General features: G+C 42.9%; 1 protein-coding gene across 1 annotated transcript in view; it reads right to left on the reverse strand.

Annotated features, from left to right (window-relative positions):
* Positions 1-230, reverse strand: part of LOC109865194 (neuronal vesicle trafficking-associated protein 1-like) — a 6,944-nt gene extending 6,714 nt beyond the window's left edge. Inside the window, exon 1 of the mRNA XM_031800010.1 lies at positions 1-230. This exon is cut by the window's left edge and continues 120 nt beyond it. The gene's annotated coding sequence lies outside the window, so the exon portion shown is untranslated.
* Between the last annotated feature and the right edge of the window lie 16,501 nt (positions 231-16,731).

Raw genomic sequence — 16,731 nt, forward strand, 5'->3', positions numbered from 1 at the left:
ATTCGGTACTGGTTGCATCCTCCAGAGGAAATTGGAGACTCGATGATGCGCCTCATATTAAATGTGTCTGAGAGATGTTGGGAATAATTAAAGGGAATGAATATTTTACACATGAACTCTGATATGTTACTGTAAAGGTGAACGTTTTTAGATGGGTAGGCCTCTAATAAAAACATCAAAAGGTCAGGCTGTAGTGTCCCAACGTAGCACTGTCTATATGCCTACTGTATGCCCCACACAGTTAGATCAACAGTTTTACACATGTTGACGCAGTTTATTTACTTCTCACATGGGAAAAATGTATTGGCCTACTATATTGAATTCCACAAAATGTTCTATGCACATTTAATAACTACAAAGTATTGTTTATATTGACTTTGAGACCGAATTGGTGTGGTATACCCTAAATCAGCTTGTGATACTCATATAGATATGTCATGCAATATTTGTTGAAAAACGATATCTAGGCCTACAGATGAAATAAAACCATTAATATGTATGATTGGTTAAATCATTCAACCGTTCAATCATTGACAAAAATGTTTTAATGAAAATATAAATTAATATGCTTTTTTAATCCAATCAAACACTACCTGCACCAAACTTGCTCATATTTAAATGACATAGTCCCTGGTTCCTCAAAGACTGACATAAACGAAAGTGACTTGTTGTGAACCACAATGGCCACAATGTGACATGCAGCAGCTGCTGCAGCTGATGGGGCCTGTCTATGGGATGGCTCTGTGATTCATCAGTGCCTCTAATTATGCCTTTCAATAGAGGTGAAGAGGTGATGCAGAAGCCAAACAAGTGAAAAAGGGAAAACACGTTCTGTTGTGTGTGTGTGTGTGTGTGTGTGTGTGTGTGTGTGTGTGTGTGTGTGTGTGTGTGTGTGTGTGTGTGTGTGTGTGTGTGTGTGTGTGTGTGTGTGTGTGTGTGTGTGTGTGTGTGTAAGAGAGCGAGTGAGAGAGAATGTGTGTGTTTCAGAGAGAGAATGTGTGTGTGTGTGTGTGTGAAAGAGTGTCTGTTGTGTGTGTGTGAGAGCATCTGTTGTGTGTGTGTGTGTGTTTGTAAGAGAGAGAGAGAGTGAGTGAGCGAGAATATGTGTGTACCAGAGTGTGTGTGTGTGTGAGAGAGAGAGTGTCTGTGTGTTTGTGTGTAAGAGAGAGAGTGAGAGAATAAGTGTGTGTATCAGAAAGAGTGTGTTTTATGTGTGAGAGTTTGTGTGTGTGACAGAAAGGGTGTCTGTTGTATGTGTGTGTGAGAGAGAGATAATTTGTGTGTGTGTGTCAGAGAGTGTGTGTATGTGTGTTTGTGTGTGTGTGTGAGAGAGAGAGAGTGTGTCTCTGAGAGGTTAAGCGAGCAAAGGAGAAACAGACAGAGAGCGAGAGAAAGAAAGAGGGGATGAAAGAAAGACTGATGGCCTACAAAAAGAGTAGGATGCAGGAGCCAGGCCCGTCTGCCCAGTTAAAAAACCCTATTCTCTCCGTGAGGACCCCTGCTACTCCGTCTTTGGTTATGCCTGATTCTATGAATTCATCATGCCTTTAGTACACTGTGAGGGACTGTGAGGGACTGCCTGACCAAAATACACCGTTCGCCCCCCTTTTGGAGCCTTTTGTCCCCCCCCTGCATACCCTTCAATTGGACCTACATTTATTATTTTGACCTTTGCTTTGCGGGGGTGGGACATCAAAGCAGACCCTCTATTTCTTCCTCTTTAGGGGGAGGGTTGTGTCATCCTCACAGTGTGAGAGGCAGACTGTTCTGTTCTGTCTCCTCGGGTTTTGTTGTTCGCTGGGAGATGGAGAGAGAGAGACCCTGGGAGAACATAATGAAAATGAGAATCAATTAGGTTATGGTCTTTAGAGTTAGAAGGGAAGAAGGGTGAGGGGGAGTGTGTGTGTGTGTGTTTGTGTGAGAGAGAACACGAGAGTGAATGAGATTCAGTGTGTGTGTGTGTGTGTGTGTGTGTGTTTGTGTGTGTGTGTTTGTGTGTGTGTGTGTGTGTGTGTGTGTGTGTGTGTGTGTGTGTGTGTGTGTGTGTGTGTGTGTGTGTGTGTGTGTATAGAAGGGTGTTCTGCGTTAAGAACTACACATGAAGTACAGACGGAGAGTGTCATCAGTGAAGTACTGGTGGGAAAATATACCATCGAAGTGGAGTGGTGAATTCTATACATTCTATGGAGGTTTACATTGTATCAATAGAATACAGCATGTATTTAGCATTGCAATAAGAAACATGACACACGTAAGAGATTCAGCTATTAGAATAAAATATGCATTAATAAAGTCTTTATAAAAGTGATACAACATAAGATGGCCAAGGAGTCCATAAGCTTCTGTTATAACCGGTTCTATCGTTTTTTTTCAGAATACATTCAAAAATGTAACCTGATTAGTGTTACCTGTTAAGTGACTAGTGTTAGTGATTATTCAACAGTCATGTCACTTAATGATGTCAAAAGGATGTTTATTTGTATACCATACGCAGCATTCTGAGACATGCAGTGTTTATGTTGAATCAAGACATGCTTTCTGATGGAGAGGTGTTGAATACTGACTTGTATCACGGGTGACCGACCAGCCTGGCTTTCTTCTTGGTCGTGTTAACTGAATGGCCCGAAATCACTGTTAATGCGAAATTATTAACAATACTGCCATCTAGTGACGAATCCATTCAAATCCCTTTTATACTATTACAGTACTGTACCTAGTATAGCGTACTATATACTCAAGGTGTATAGCTCACTAAGCAATTTGAAGATGCTAGGTAAGAATGCACTTCTGTGAATGCGGTTTGTTTTATAAACTCTAAGAACTTTCATGATGTTTGTTATTTACCAACCAATTAAAAACAAAATGTAACCAGGCAAGTCAGTTAAGAACAAATTCTTATTTACAATGACAGCCTAGGAACAGTGGGTTAACTGCCTTGTTCACGGGCAGAACAACAGATTTCTACCTTGTCAGCTCGGGGATTCGATCCACCAACCTTTAGGCTCACTGGCCCAACTCTCTAACCACTATGCTACCAGCTACCTGTCGCCACTAGGCTACCTGCTACCTGTCGCCACTAGGCTACCTGCTACCTGTCGCCACTAGGCTACCTGCTACCTGTCGCTACTAGGCTACCTGCTACTTGTCGCCACTAGGCTACCTGCTACCTGTCGCCACTAGGCTACCTGCTACCTGTTGCCACTAGGCTACCTGCTACCTGTCGCTACTAGGCTACCTGCTACCTGTCGCCACTAGGCTACCTGCTACCTGTCGCCACTAGGCTACCTGCTACCTGTCGCCACTAGGCTACCTGCTACCTGTTGCCACTAGGCTACCTGCTACCTGTCGCTACTAGGCTACCTGCTACCTGTCGCCACTAGGCTACCTGCTACCTGTCGCTACTAGGCTACCTGCTACCTGTCGCCACTAGGCTACCTGCTACCTGTCGCCACTAGGCTACCTGCTACCTGTCGCTACTAGGCTACCTGCTACCTGTCGCCACTAGGCTACCTGCTACCTGTCGCTACTAGGCTACCTGCTACCTGTCGCCACTAGGCTACCTCCTACCTGTCGCTACTAGGCTACCTGCTACCTGTCGCCACTAGGCTACCTGCTACCTGTCGCCACTAGGCTACCTGCTACCTGTCGCTACTAGGCTACCTGCTACCTGTCGCTACTAGGCTACCTGCTACCTGTCGCTACTAGGCTACCTCCTACCTGTCGCTACTAGGCTACCTGCTACCTGTCGCTACTAGGCTACCTGCTACCTGTCGCTACTAGGCTACCTGCTACCTGTCGCTACTAGGCTACCTCCTACCTGTCGCTACTAGGCTACCTGCTACCTGTCGCTACTAGGCTACCTGCTACCTGTCGCTACTAGGCTACCTGCTACCTGTCGCTACTAGGCTACCTGCTACCTGTCGCTACTAGGCTACCTGCTACCTGTCGCTACTAGGCTACCTGCTACCTGTCGCTACTAGGCTACCTGCTACCTGTCGCTACTAGGCTACCTGCTACCTGTCGCTACTAGGCTACCTGCTACCTGTCGCTACTAGGCTACCTCCTACCTGTCGCTACTAGGCTACCTGCTACCTGTCGCTACTAGGCTACCTCCTACCTGTCGCTACTAGGCTACCTGCTACCTGTCGCTACTAGGCTACCTGCTACCTGTCGCTACTAGGCTACCTGCTACCTGTCGCTACTAGGCTACCTCCTACCTGTCGCTACTAGGCTACCTCCTACCTGTCGCTACTAGGCTACCTCCTACCTGTCGCTACTAGGCTACCTGCTACCTGTCGCTACTAGGCTACCTGCTACCTGTCGCTACTAGGCTACCTGCTACCTGTCGCTACTAGGCTACCTGCTACCTGTCGCCACTAGGCTACCTGCTACCTGTCGCTACTAGGCTACCTCCTACCTGTCGCTACTAGGCTACCTGCTACCTGTCGCTACTAGGCTACCTGCTACCTGTCGCTACTAGGCTACCTCCTACCTGTCGCTACTAGGCTACCTGCTACCTGTCGCTACTAGGCTACCTGCTACCTGTCGCTACTAGGCTACCTGCTACCTGTCGCTACTAGGCTACCTGCTACCTGTCGCCACTAGGCTACCTGCTACCTGTCGCTACTAGGCTACCTGCTACCTGTCGCTACTAGGCTACCTGCTACCTGTCGCTACTAGGCTACCTGCTACCTGTCGCCACTAGGCTACCTGCTACCTGTCGCTACTAGGCTACCTGCTACCTGTCGCTACTAGGCTACCTGCTACCTGTCGCTACTAGGCTACCAAGTCTTGGAAACAATGTTGCTGTATTTTCATGTAAATTCACTTCTCTTCAGCATGGGAATAGAAATTACAATGCAAAAATGGCAACAACAACAAAAACTTTCTAATCTTGCACTGGAGTCTCAAATCATCTCTCGATTTTGACAGCATTGAAATGACCATGAAATATGACTAACTCTCTAATGTATCTACAGACTCCCTACACTATTCACAGTGTTATTATCCTGGTTATCAACAGATGGCAGCACAGTGACAGTCAATAGAGCCACACTTCAGCTAAGTTCTGTATGTTCACCAACGTGGCTAGAAATAATGCATTAAATGGGGATGAACTATTCAATAGATCATGATGGTCAGGTCAAACAAATGTTATGTCCTGTGTGAGCCTGTTTATTAGGAAACCTAACTTTAGCCTGGTCTCAGATACGTGTGTTCACCTGCTATAGAAAGGCCTAAAAATCAAATTGGATTTGTCACATGCCCCGAATACAACAGGTGTAGACCTTACAGTGAAATGCTGACTTACGAGCCCCTAACCAACAATGCAGTTTAAAAAAGTAAGGATAAGAATAAGAAATAAAAGTAACAACTAATTAAAGAGTAGCAGTAAAATAACAATAGCGAGATTATATACAGTGGGGTACCAGTACAGAGTCAACATGCGGGGGCACCGGTTGTTGATGTATATGTAGGTAGAGTTAGTAAAGTGACTATGTATAGATGACAACAGAGAGTAGCAGCAGTGTAAAGGAGGGGGGGGGGGGACTGGTTAGTTGAGGCAATACGTACATGTAGGTAGAGTTAGTAAAGTGACTATGTATAAATGATAACAACAGAGAGTAGCAGCAGTGTAAAGGAGGGGGGGGGGGGGGGAACTGGTTAGTTTATGTACATGTAGGTAGAGTTAGTAAAGTGACTACGTATAGATGACAACAGAGAGTAGCAGCAGTGTAAAGGAGGGGGGGGGGACTGGTTAGTTTATGTACATGTAGGTAGAGTTAGTAAAGTGACTACGTATAGATGACAACAGAGAGTAGCAGCAGTGTAAAGGAGGGGGGGGGGACTGGTTAGTTTATGTACATGTAGGTAGAGTTAGTAAAGTGACTACGTATAGATGACAACAGAGAGTAGCAGCAGTGTAAAGGAGGGGGGGGGGGGACAATGCAAATAGTCTGGGTAGCCATTTGATTAGGTATTCAGGAGTCTTATGGACTGGGGGTATAAGCTGTTTAGAAGCCTCTTGGACCTAGACTTGGCGCTCCGGTACCACTTGCTGTGCGGTAGCAGAGAGAACAGTCTATGACTAGGGTGGCTGGAATCTTTGACAATCTTTAGGGCCTTCCTCTGACACCGCCTGGTATAGAGGTCCTGGATGGCAGGAAGCTTGGTTCCAGTGATTCAACATGAATCACCTACACAGCATGATGACTTGGTTGTTATCAGTACATACTGTCTAGTACAGGGACCAGGTTTATAGAACTAGGCTTCTTACCGGTGACTGTTTCTCTAGACTACAAGTGGATTCAGGAGGAACTCTGAGCACCACCCTCCCTCCCTCTGGGCAATTCGATAATTTCACTTCAGACTGTGTTGTCCTGTCTAGCTATTACCTGTGTGACCAACACCTAGCCTGTTATCCTATTATTATCCATCAGGAGTCACTCTTCCTGACCTGGCCTTAATCCACATGTCTATATCTGGCCCTGGTGATGAGGAAATGGGCCTTTAAATAGGACCACATTAGGATGTTATTGCTGGTACACATGTTGAGTATAGCCCTGCTTAGAGAGGGGTTACCAAAGTGTCTCTGTCACCCTGTAAGGGGATTGATTGGAAAACATAAACAGGACATCTAATGTAACTAGCTAGGCTACTGTAAACAAAAAGAAGTAACATTGTCATTTAGCATCTGTCATGTACCTGAATTTGCTGCATTTTGCTAGACTGTTTATTAATTCATTTTGAGGTTTTTAAAATACTTTTGATTCCAGAGGATAGCATATTATATGATTAATAAAAACACCTTGACTTCAGGGCAGCATGTTACAATTGATCTCGGAGGTTAGATTACGAGTGGGTTCAATGGGACAGAGTCATTTGATGAGTTTAGATTAAGGTCACAGTCTGTCTTTGAATGCATTAATCTGTCTTGATTACCAGGAGCCTGTTAGCCCTGTTAGTCAGTGAGGGGGTGTTGTAAAAGCTGTGACAATGGGGGTGTTGAACGATTTGCAATTAAAGGTCAATTGATTTTTACAGTTTTTTAAATTGAACCTTTATGTAACTAGGCAAGCCAGTTAAGAACAAATTCTTATTTACAATGTCAGTTTACCCCGGCCAGACCCTAACCCGGACGACGCTGGGCCAATTGTGCGCCTCCCTATGGGACTCCCAATCACAGCTGGTTGTGACACAGCCTGTAATCGAACCAATGCCTCTAGCACTGAGAAGCAGAGTTTAGACTGCTGCGCCACTCGGGAGCCCCAATGGAAGGGTGAACTGTAACACTATTTCCAATTGAATTATTACTACAGGGCATTCGGAAAGTATTCAGACCCCTTGACTTTTTCCCACATTTTGTTACGTTACAGCCTTATTCTAAAATTGATTAAATGAATGTTTTCCCTCATCAATCAACACACAATACCCCACAATGACAACGCAAAAACAGGTTTTTAGAAATGTTTGCAAATTTAATACAAATAAAAACCAGAAATACCTTATTTACATAATTATTCAATTCCTTTGCTATGAGACTCGAAATTGAGCTCAGGTGCATCCTGTTTCCATTGATCATCCTTGAGATGTTTTGGCAACTTCATTGGAGTCCACCTGTGGTAAATTCAATTGATTTGACATGATTTGGAAAGGCACATGCCTGTTTATATAAGGTGCCACAGTTGACAATGCATGTCAGAGCAAAAACCAAGCCATGAAGTCGAAGGAATTGTCTGTAGAGCTCCGAACACAGGATTGTGTTGAGGCACAGATCTGGGGAAGGGTACCAAAACATTTTTGAGCATTGAAGGTCCCCAATAGCCAAATGGAGCAATGGGAGGAGAAGGGCCTTGATCGGGGAGGTGACCAAGAACCCGATGGTCACTCTGACAGAGCTCTAGAATTCCTCTGTGGAGATGGGAGAACCTGCCAGAAGGACAACCATCTCTGCAGCACTCCACCAATCAAGCCTTTGTGGTAGAGTGGCCAGATGAAAGCCACTCCTCAGTAAAAGCTACATGATAGCCCACTTGGAGTTTGCCAAAGGCACCTTAAAGACCATGAGAATTTTTTTTATCTGGTCTGATGAAACCAAGATTGAACGCTTTGGACTGAATACCAATCGTTACATTTAGAGGAAACCTGGCACCATCCCTACAGTGAAACATGGTGGTGGCAGCATCATGCTGTGGTGATGTTTTTCAGTGGCAGGGACTGGGAGATTAGTCAGGATCGAGGGAAAGATGAACGGAGCAAAGTACAGAGAGATCCTTGATGAAAACCTACTCCAGAGTGCTCAGGACCTCAGACTGGGACGAAGGTTCACCTTCCAACAGGGCAACGACCCTAAGCACACAACCAAGACAATGCAGGAGTGGTTTCAGGACAAGGCTCTGAATGTCCTTGAGTGGACCAGCCAGAGCCCAGACTTGAAGCCGAACAAACATCTCTGGAAAGACCTGCATCTAGCTGTGCAGTGACGCTCCCAATCCAACCTGACAGAGCTTGACAGGATCTGCCGAGAAGAATGGCAGAAACTCCCCAAATGCAGGTGTGCCAAGCTTGTGGCGTCATACCCAAGAAGACTCGAGGCTGTAGTTGCTGCCAAAGGTGCTTCAACAAAGTACAGAACAAAGGGTCTGAATACTTATGTAAATGTGATATTTCCGTTTCGAAGGAAACATGCACTCATTAAGACCAGGTGTGGCCAATTAGTAGGCACGGCCAACACACATGAACACACTTTACAAGATAGAGGATAGAGCGTGTTTTGTTAATGCTGAGAACATTCTTACTACAGTTTTCATGTGGTTTTGATGGAACGTTTTCTTAACGTTCTGGGAACAATTTGAGAACATTACTTTAAATAGAACAATGAGGAAACCCTTAGAAACCATTGTGCTGAATTACTGAAATTGCTACTAAAGAACGCTGTTTCTTAACTATTTGAAAACATTCCCAACATCAAACCAGTTGGAGAACGTACATAGAACAATTATTTCTTATATTTATATATTTTTTTATTGGATATTAAAATATACAATCTACTTGCCGCACATTACATTACATTCAGTCATCTAACAGACTCCAATCCAGAGAGACCCACAGAAGCAACAGGGTCAACGCCCTGCTCAAGGGCACATCGGCAGATCTCCCACAAGGTCAAAACAGGAACCCGAACCAGCGACCTATAAGGCAACGGCCCAAGCTCCCAACCGCCAGGGCACCAGCCCTCCAAGATCCCTCTCAAAATCCCCCGAAAAGCTCAAATTAAATGAATGAAATGAAATGAAATCAAATTAAAATATGTTTGACTGCATGTATGGCACTATTTACATGTGTGTATGTCTTGTGTGTGTCCATGTATGTGCACGTGTGTGTGTTTCAATTAAATTGTGTGTATATGCATGTGTACAAACACCTGAGCGGTATCAGCCTCAGGAAAACCGGCATTAGCTGTAACCACGTTGCCCTTCAGTGTCATTCAAACATACTTTTTGTTTTATTTTGACTTTATTTTTGTACTTTTATCTTTGATCGTTATTCTATCCCAACCCTCAGCTTCCCTCAGCCCATCCCACCTATCTCTCCTGGCCATCACTATGCTGGGATGTTTAACATACAATTTGAATCTATCTAATCAAATAGAATCCACAGATTGCCAGTTGTTGATAAATACTTTTACTAAGAGTATTAGTATATTAGTAATTGACTGACCAGGTCTCTTCAGATCTCCCAACAATGCTATTTCTAGGGGAAATGTTATATTAACCTTGTGCTTTTTCAGCCCTTCCTGAACCTGAGACCAGATGTTTCTGGCTACCTGAGGGCAATACCAACACAAATGGTCCATTTAATCTGTATCCTCACAACAAAATCTACAAAGCTGCGATGATTGTATGCCCTCAAATATTCAACATTTTGTTGGTGGCAAGAATTCTGTACAATAATTTTAGCTGAAAATCACGAAGTCTTGAATCTTGGATTGAGCAATTCTGATAACTCCATGAAATACACAACTATAACACCTCACTTTGTTTTGAAAAATGTGTCGCAAGCTGGATTAGCCTTGGATATTGTGAAGCAGTTTTCCAAAATCTCAGGTTTGGTATTAAATATTTCTAAATGTGAGATATTTGTTCTGAAAGGATTGTAACATCTCTGAAAAGATACTGTAACCTACCTCGTTGTGTAAAGACCACAAAAAATCTTAAGGTTGTGAATGATCTTAATTTGAACCCTGTAGCTGAATAAAAAAAAAATATCCTCAAGTTTAAGGAGGGATTGTGGTCTTTGTGGAAGGGTGCTTTCTTCCAAGGCTGAGGGGCTATCTCGTGCATCCTATCTTTTTTCATCTATATTGACATTCCTAAATCCACTTGCTGTACCTTAGATAGGCTGTTGTACAACTTCATATGGAAAAACAAGCCACAAAAGATAAAAAGAGATGTTATCACCAACATGGTTTGTGATGGCGGTCTACAGCGCCTTGCAAAAGTATTCACTCCCCTTGGCATTGTTCTTATTTTGTTGCATTACAACCTGTAATTTAAGTTTAACATTCCGTTAAAGTAATAAAAAACCCCCAAAAAATGTTTTTGTTGTTGTTGTGAAGTTCCTTAAAAGTGCTGGAAATGTTCCAAAGCCAAGTAACTATCCTGCACCATCCCCAGAAAGTTGTGGGAAGGTTGTATGTAAAAAATAACCAATGACAACCAAGTTCTAAGAAACATATGGCTTTCAGAATGTTATGTGCTGGCTGGGATCAGTCTGGTCTTTGAATGTGAAAGTCATGCAATACTGAATCATACTGATCTTGTTCCCGTAACAGCTTCAAAGCAGAGAAGTAAACAGGAGGTGGACATGGAGCAACACAGGCACTGGGCGAAAAGGGTCCATATTAAGGAAGATCTTTTACATGACACGTTTTTGATATTCTAGATAATTACAGGCCATTTCCAATGCATCCATTTAGAGTTTTGTGGATTTGCACCATATCCTGACAAATTCTGAACCCAGATGTGTCTTTTAGACATATATCATATTGGGATTACTCTGAACATCACACATGGACATTTCCTATGGCCAAATATGGACACATTAATATCCTGAGATATGTGACATCCTATTGTCTCTCTCCGTGTTGACAAAATACAGACGGAATACATCACATAAGTGTGTTTTCTCAGCACATTCAAGATAATAAGCTCTATTGATTCCAGATATGCTTCTCTTGGCTGAGTTCAATATCCGGATCTTGATAGGCTTTTCGATATGCTGAAAATAAGGACTATTTCTGAGATTTCAGCACACGCTCAATAATTTGTCAAATGTGAAATCCATATATTTCTTTCATGCACAAATCATTTTGGGATTCCCTCCAGGATATCACACATGGTAGGGCCAGATATTGACTCATTAGACATCCTGATGTAGGCATATTTGTACATCTTATTTTCTCTATAGGATGACAAATACTGACAGTAGGCCTACTTAGTATGTTTTCTCAATACACTGCATATGCTCCTGACTGAGGTCCATATCAGGTACTTGATATGATTTTAGATATGCTAAATAATGTTTGAGTTATTTGTGTTTTCAGGACATGTTCAATATTTGGACAAATAATAAATCCATATAATTGTTTCGGACACCAGCTAACTTTTTGTATGCAATCTGCATGGGCACTCGCAAACTGCAAGGAAAAGCCCTGTATCTGGTAGCCTATAGCACCAATAATCACTTATTTTCTGCTGAGTTCCAACTGTCATTTTTGAATTTGGGCGCCACAAATGAGTTCATAAATGGTGTGCGGTCGACTTGCAAGCCCGAAGAAAACCATCCCAACCGTGAAGCACGGGGATGGCAGCCTCATCTTGTGGGGCACGTCACAAAATAGATGGCTTCATGAGGAAGGAAAATTATGTGGATATATTGAAGCAACATCTCAAGACATCAGTCAGGAAGTTAAAGCTGGGTCGCAAATGAGGTTTTCCAAATGGACAATGACCCCAAGCATACTTCAAAACTTGTGGCAAAATGGCTTAAGGACAACAAAGTCAAGGTATTGGAGTGGCCATCACAAAGCCCTGACCTCAATCCAATAGAAAAATTGTTGGCAGAACTGAAAAAACGTGTGCGAGCAAGGAGGCCTACAAACCTGACTCAGTTACACCAGCTCTGTCAGGAGAAATGGGCTAAAATTTACCCAACCTATTGTGGGAAGCTTGTGGAAGGGTACCCGCAACTTTTGATCCAAGTTAAAGAATTGAAAAGCATTGCTACCAAATTCTAATTGAGTGTATGTAAACTTCTGACCCACTGGGAATGTAATGAAAAAATCTGAAATAAATCATTCTCTACTATTATTGTGAGATTTCACATTCTTAAAATAAAGTCCTACCTGACCTAAGACAGGGATTCTTTACTAGGATTAAATGTCAGGAATTGTGAAAACTGAGTTTAAATGTATTTGGCTAAGGTGTATGTAAACTTCAGACTTCCAACTGTACTCATATTGTCATGCCCTGATCTGTTTCACCTGTCCTTGTGCTTGTCTCCACCCTCCTCCAGGTGACGCCCATCTTCCCCGTTATCCCCTGAATGTTTGTCTGTTGCCAGTTTGTCTTGTTTATTCAAGTCAACCAGCGTTTTGTCTCAGCTCCTGCTGTTCCCCAGTATCTCTTTTTCTCGTCCTTCTGGTTTTGACCATTGCCTGTCCTGACTCTGAGCCCACCTGCTTGACCACTCTGCCTGCCCCTGACCCTGGGCCTGCCTGCCATCCTGTACCTTGGCTTATCGACCCCTGCCTGCCTTGACCTGTCGTTTGCCTGCCCCTGTTGTTACAATAAACATTGTTACTTCAACACAGTCTGCACTTGGTTCGTACCTAAAACTTGATAAATATGGTATCAGTGAGATTTCTGAGGTCCAGATTGGATGCATGTAGAAACTGTCCCATTACGGAGAATATCCTAGCTCCATATATGAAATTAAGGACACACGTGTCTGGAGAATGTCTACTCCTTATATTTAATCAAATGTAAGGTATCCGGATATATATACAGTGCCTTGCGAAAGTATTTGGCCCCCTTGAACTTTGCGACCTTTTGCCACATTTCAGGCTTCAAACATAAAGATATAAAACTGTATTTTTTTGTGAAGAATCAACAACAAGTGGGACACAATCATGAAGTGGAACGACATTTATTGGATATTTCAAACTTTTTTAACAAATCAAAAACTGAAAATTGGGCGTGCAAAATTATTCAGCCCCCTTAAGTTAATACTTTGTAGCGCCACCTTTTGCTGCGATTACAGCTATAAGTCGCTTGGGGTATGTCTCTATCAGTTTTGCACATCGAGAGACTGAACATTTTCCCATTCCTCCTTGCAAAACAGCTCGAGCTCAGTGAGGTTGGATGGAGAGCATTTGTGAACAGCAGTTTTCAGTTCTTTCCACAGATTCTCGATTGGATTCAGGTCTGGACTTTGACTTGGCCATTCTAACACCTGGATATGTTTATTTTTGAACCATTCCATTGTAGATTTTGCTTTATGTTTTGGATCATTGTCTTGTTGGAAGACAAATCTCCGTCCCAGTCTCAGGTCTTTTGCAGACTCCATCAGGTTTTCTTCCAGAATGGTCCTGTATTTGGCTCCATCCATCCATCTTCCCATCAATTTGAACCATCTTCCCTGTCCCTGCTGAAGAAAAGCAGGCCCAAACCATGATGCTGTCACCACCATGTTTGACAGTGGGGATGGTGTGTTCAGGGTGATGAGCTGTGTTGCTTTTACGCCAAACATAACGTTTTGCATTGTTGCCAAAAATTTTGGTTTCATCTGACCAGAGCATCTTCTTCCACATGTTTGGTGTGTCTCCCAGGTGGCTTGTGGCAAACTTTAAACGACACTTTGTATGGATATCTTTAAGAAATGGCTTTCTTCTTGCCACTCTTCCATAAAGGCCAGATTTGTGCAATATACGACTGATTGTTGTCCTATGGACAGAGTCTCCCACCTCAGCTGTAGATCTCTGCAGTTCATCCAGAGTGATCATGGGCCTCTTGGCTGCATCTCTGATCAGTCTTCTCCTTGTATGAGCTGAAAGTTTAGAGGGACGGCCAGGTCTTGGTAGATTTGCAGTGGTCTGATACTCCTTCCATTTCAATATTATCGCTTGCACAGTGCTCCTTGGGATGTTTAAAGCTTGGGAAATCTTTTTGTATCCAAATCCGGCTTTAAACTTCTTCACAACAGTATCTCGGACCTGCCTGGTGTGTTCCTTGTTCTTCATGATGCTCTCTGCGCTTTTAACGGACCTCTGAGACTATCACAGTGCAGGTGCATTTATACGGAGACTTGATTACACACAGGTGGATTGTATTTATCATCATTAGTCATTTAGGTCAACATTGGATCATTCAGAGATCCTCACTGAACTTCTGGAGAGAGTTTGCTGCACTGAAAGTAAAGGGACTGAATAATTTTGCACGCCCAATTTTTCAGTTTTTGATTTGTTAAAAAAGTTTGAAATATCCAATAAATCTCATTCCACTTCATGATTGTGTCCCACTTGTTGTTGATTCTTCACAAAAAAATACAGTTTTATATCTTTATGTTTAAAGCCTGAAATGTGGCAAAAGGTCGCAAAGTTCAAGGGGGCCGAATACTTTCGCAAGGCACTGTAGATAAAGATATCCCCTGATATTGACCCTTCTTGCCCAGTGAGGGGTAGTTGGCGCCATTAGTCCAAAACAGCAATCTTGCTTTAAATGACTCATCAGCAATGTTATTACAATGTGTTATGTATTAAACCCCAACCTGAGCACTCCGTTCTGCCACATCTGGTCTTTTGGCCATTCAACCCCGTCATCTCTCACTCAGCCCAGTCAAATCTTTTCTCTGTCCTGGCACCCCAATGGTGGAACGAGCTTCCCCTTGTAGCTAGGACAGCAAAGTTCCTGCCCATCTCCCGAAAACGTCTGAAATCCTACCTCTTCAAAGAGTATCTTAAATGAATCCCGTACTTATTGAGGGAAAATGAACTTGCTACGACTGCTATGGGATTGTCTGACCCAGTTATCTTAAGATGAATGCACTAATTGTAAGTCACTTTGGATAAGAGCGTTTACTAAGTAACTCAAATGTACATGTTAGTAGAGTAATTACAGCGTTACTACACCGATTATAGCAAAATATTACTAAATTGTAAAGTGTTACCGAACAGCATATATTGCAGATAGGCTATTTTCACATGGGGACCTACAAGTTGTCTACTGCAGTATACTCAATAAAGCTGCACTTTGACCTTGAAGGCTATACATAGAGCACTAGGAGATGGGCAAATACAATACATGCTGATCAGGCAGGATGATCCTAGAGACAGAACCTTCACTCCTGGGTCTATTTCTACTGTCTATTGACAAAATATAAGCCTGAAAAATGTAAAAAGTGATACATTGTCAAAACTCCATAGAATCGCATATGGGCTCCTATATCACAAAGTCACCTAAAATGGATAAATCTGTTATTAAGTAACAGTGACCAACTCACCCGAGGAGAAATATACAGAAATATACAGTAAAACAACATTGAGATACTGTAAGTCCACACTAAAAGTATGCTATTCACCACCTTCTGAGACAGGTTTGTACAGTTAATACTGAAAGTGCTGCTGAAGGCAGACTGTTGCCTGATTCAAGGCTTACGGGAAGAGCAGTAGCCTGGCCTTCCATTGCAGTGTGACCGCAGCACTCTGCATATTTCGGCTCACCCATCATCACTGGGTCTAATCGGCTCAATATGGGGCGTAGTTCAACACGACTAAAGAAAGGTTAGTGTTGAGAGCTGTGTGTGTGTGTGTGTGTGTGTTTGTGTGTAGGGGCCTCTTTGGAGGTTAAAAGGAATGCAGTGAACCAATTAAACTCCATTTGCTTCAACATTAAAGGCAGAGACTGGTGTCAACGAGGATTTTAGCGACAGTTTCTTCTTTCATCTGGCCGCTGCTTGACTTAGATATTGTGGCTGGACTCTATAGCAGCAAAGGAAGCTGAAATTATGAGAATAATTATTCATGATATGATGAGTGATGTCACCCTGACTCCATCTTAACATGGAACATGTCATGTTTTCATGCTTTGCCTTCCCTGGAGACACCATTCAAAGTGCGGTTTGGCAGACCCAAACTTTTCCCCTAAAATGTTGCCCTAAAAGTATTTTATGCACACAGAATCAGCAGTAGTTTGCTGTTTTACGAGAAGTCACAAGGGAAGTTTTCCCTTCATATGTCATTTGTTTGTGACATACATGCATGACCATGAGCTGTGAAATGACCCTATTCAGGTGTACAGTAACTTACATGTCACGAGTTATGAGTCACAGTTACAGGAAAGGCACATGGTCAGTCAATATTAGAGAAAAAGGGTACATATCTGGTGGATCGGGCCGCAACGTTCTCTCTCTCTCTCTCTCTCTCTCTCTCTCTCTCTCTTTCTCAAACATATGTTGCCAAAGCAAGTGAAATAGATAATAGACAAATGAACAAACAGAAATGAACGCTAAACATCACAAACGCTTCAACAGGTAAAGAGACGATTCATATGTCACGTTATGGCTGTCTACAGTGTTGTAACGATGTGCAAATGGTTAAAGTACAAAAGGGAAAATAAACTAATATTTACAATATTGTTTGTTCTTCACTGGTTGCCCTTTTCTTGTGGCTAC

This window comes from Oncorhynchus kisutch, linkage group LG20, assembly GCF_002021735.2.
Source record: "Oncorhynchus kisutch isolate 150728-3 linkage group LG20, Okis_V2, whole genome shotgun sequence".
Taxonomy (NCBI): Eukaryota; Metazoa; Chordata; class Actinopteri; order Salmoniformes; family Salmonidae; genus Oncorhynchus; species Oncorhynchus kisutch.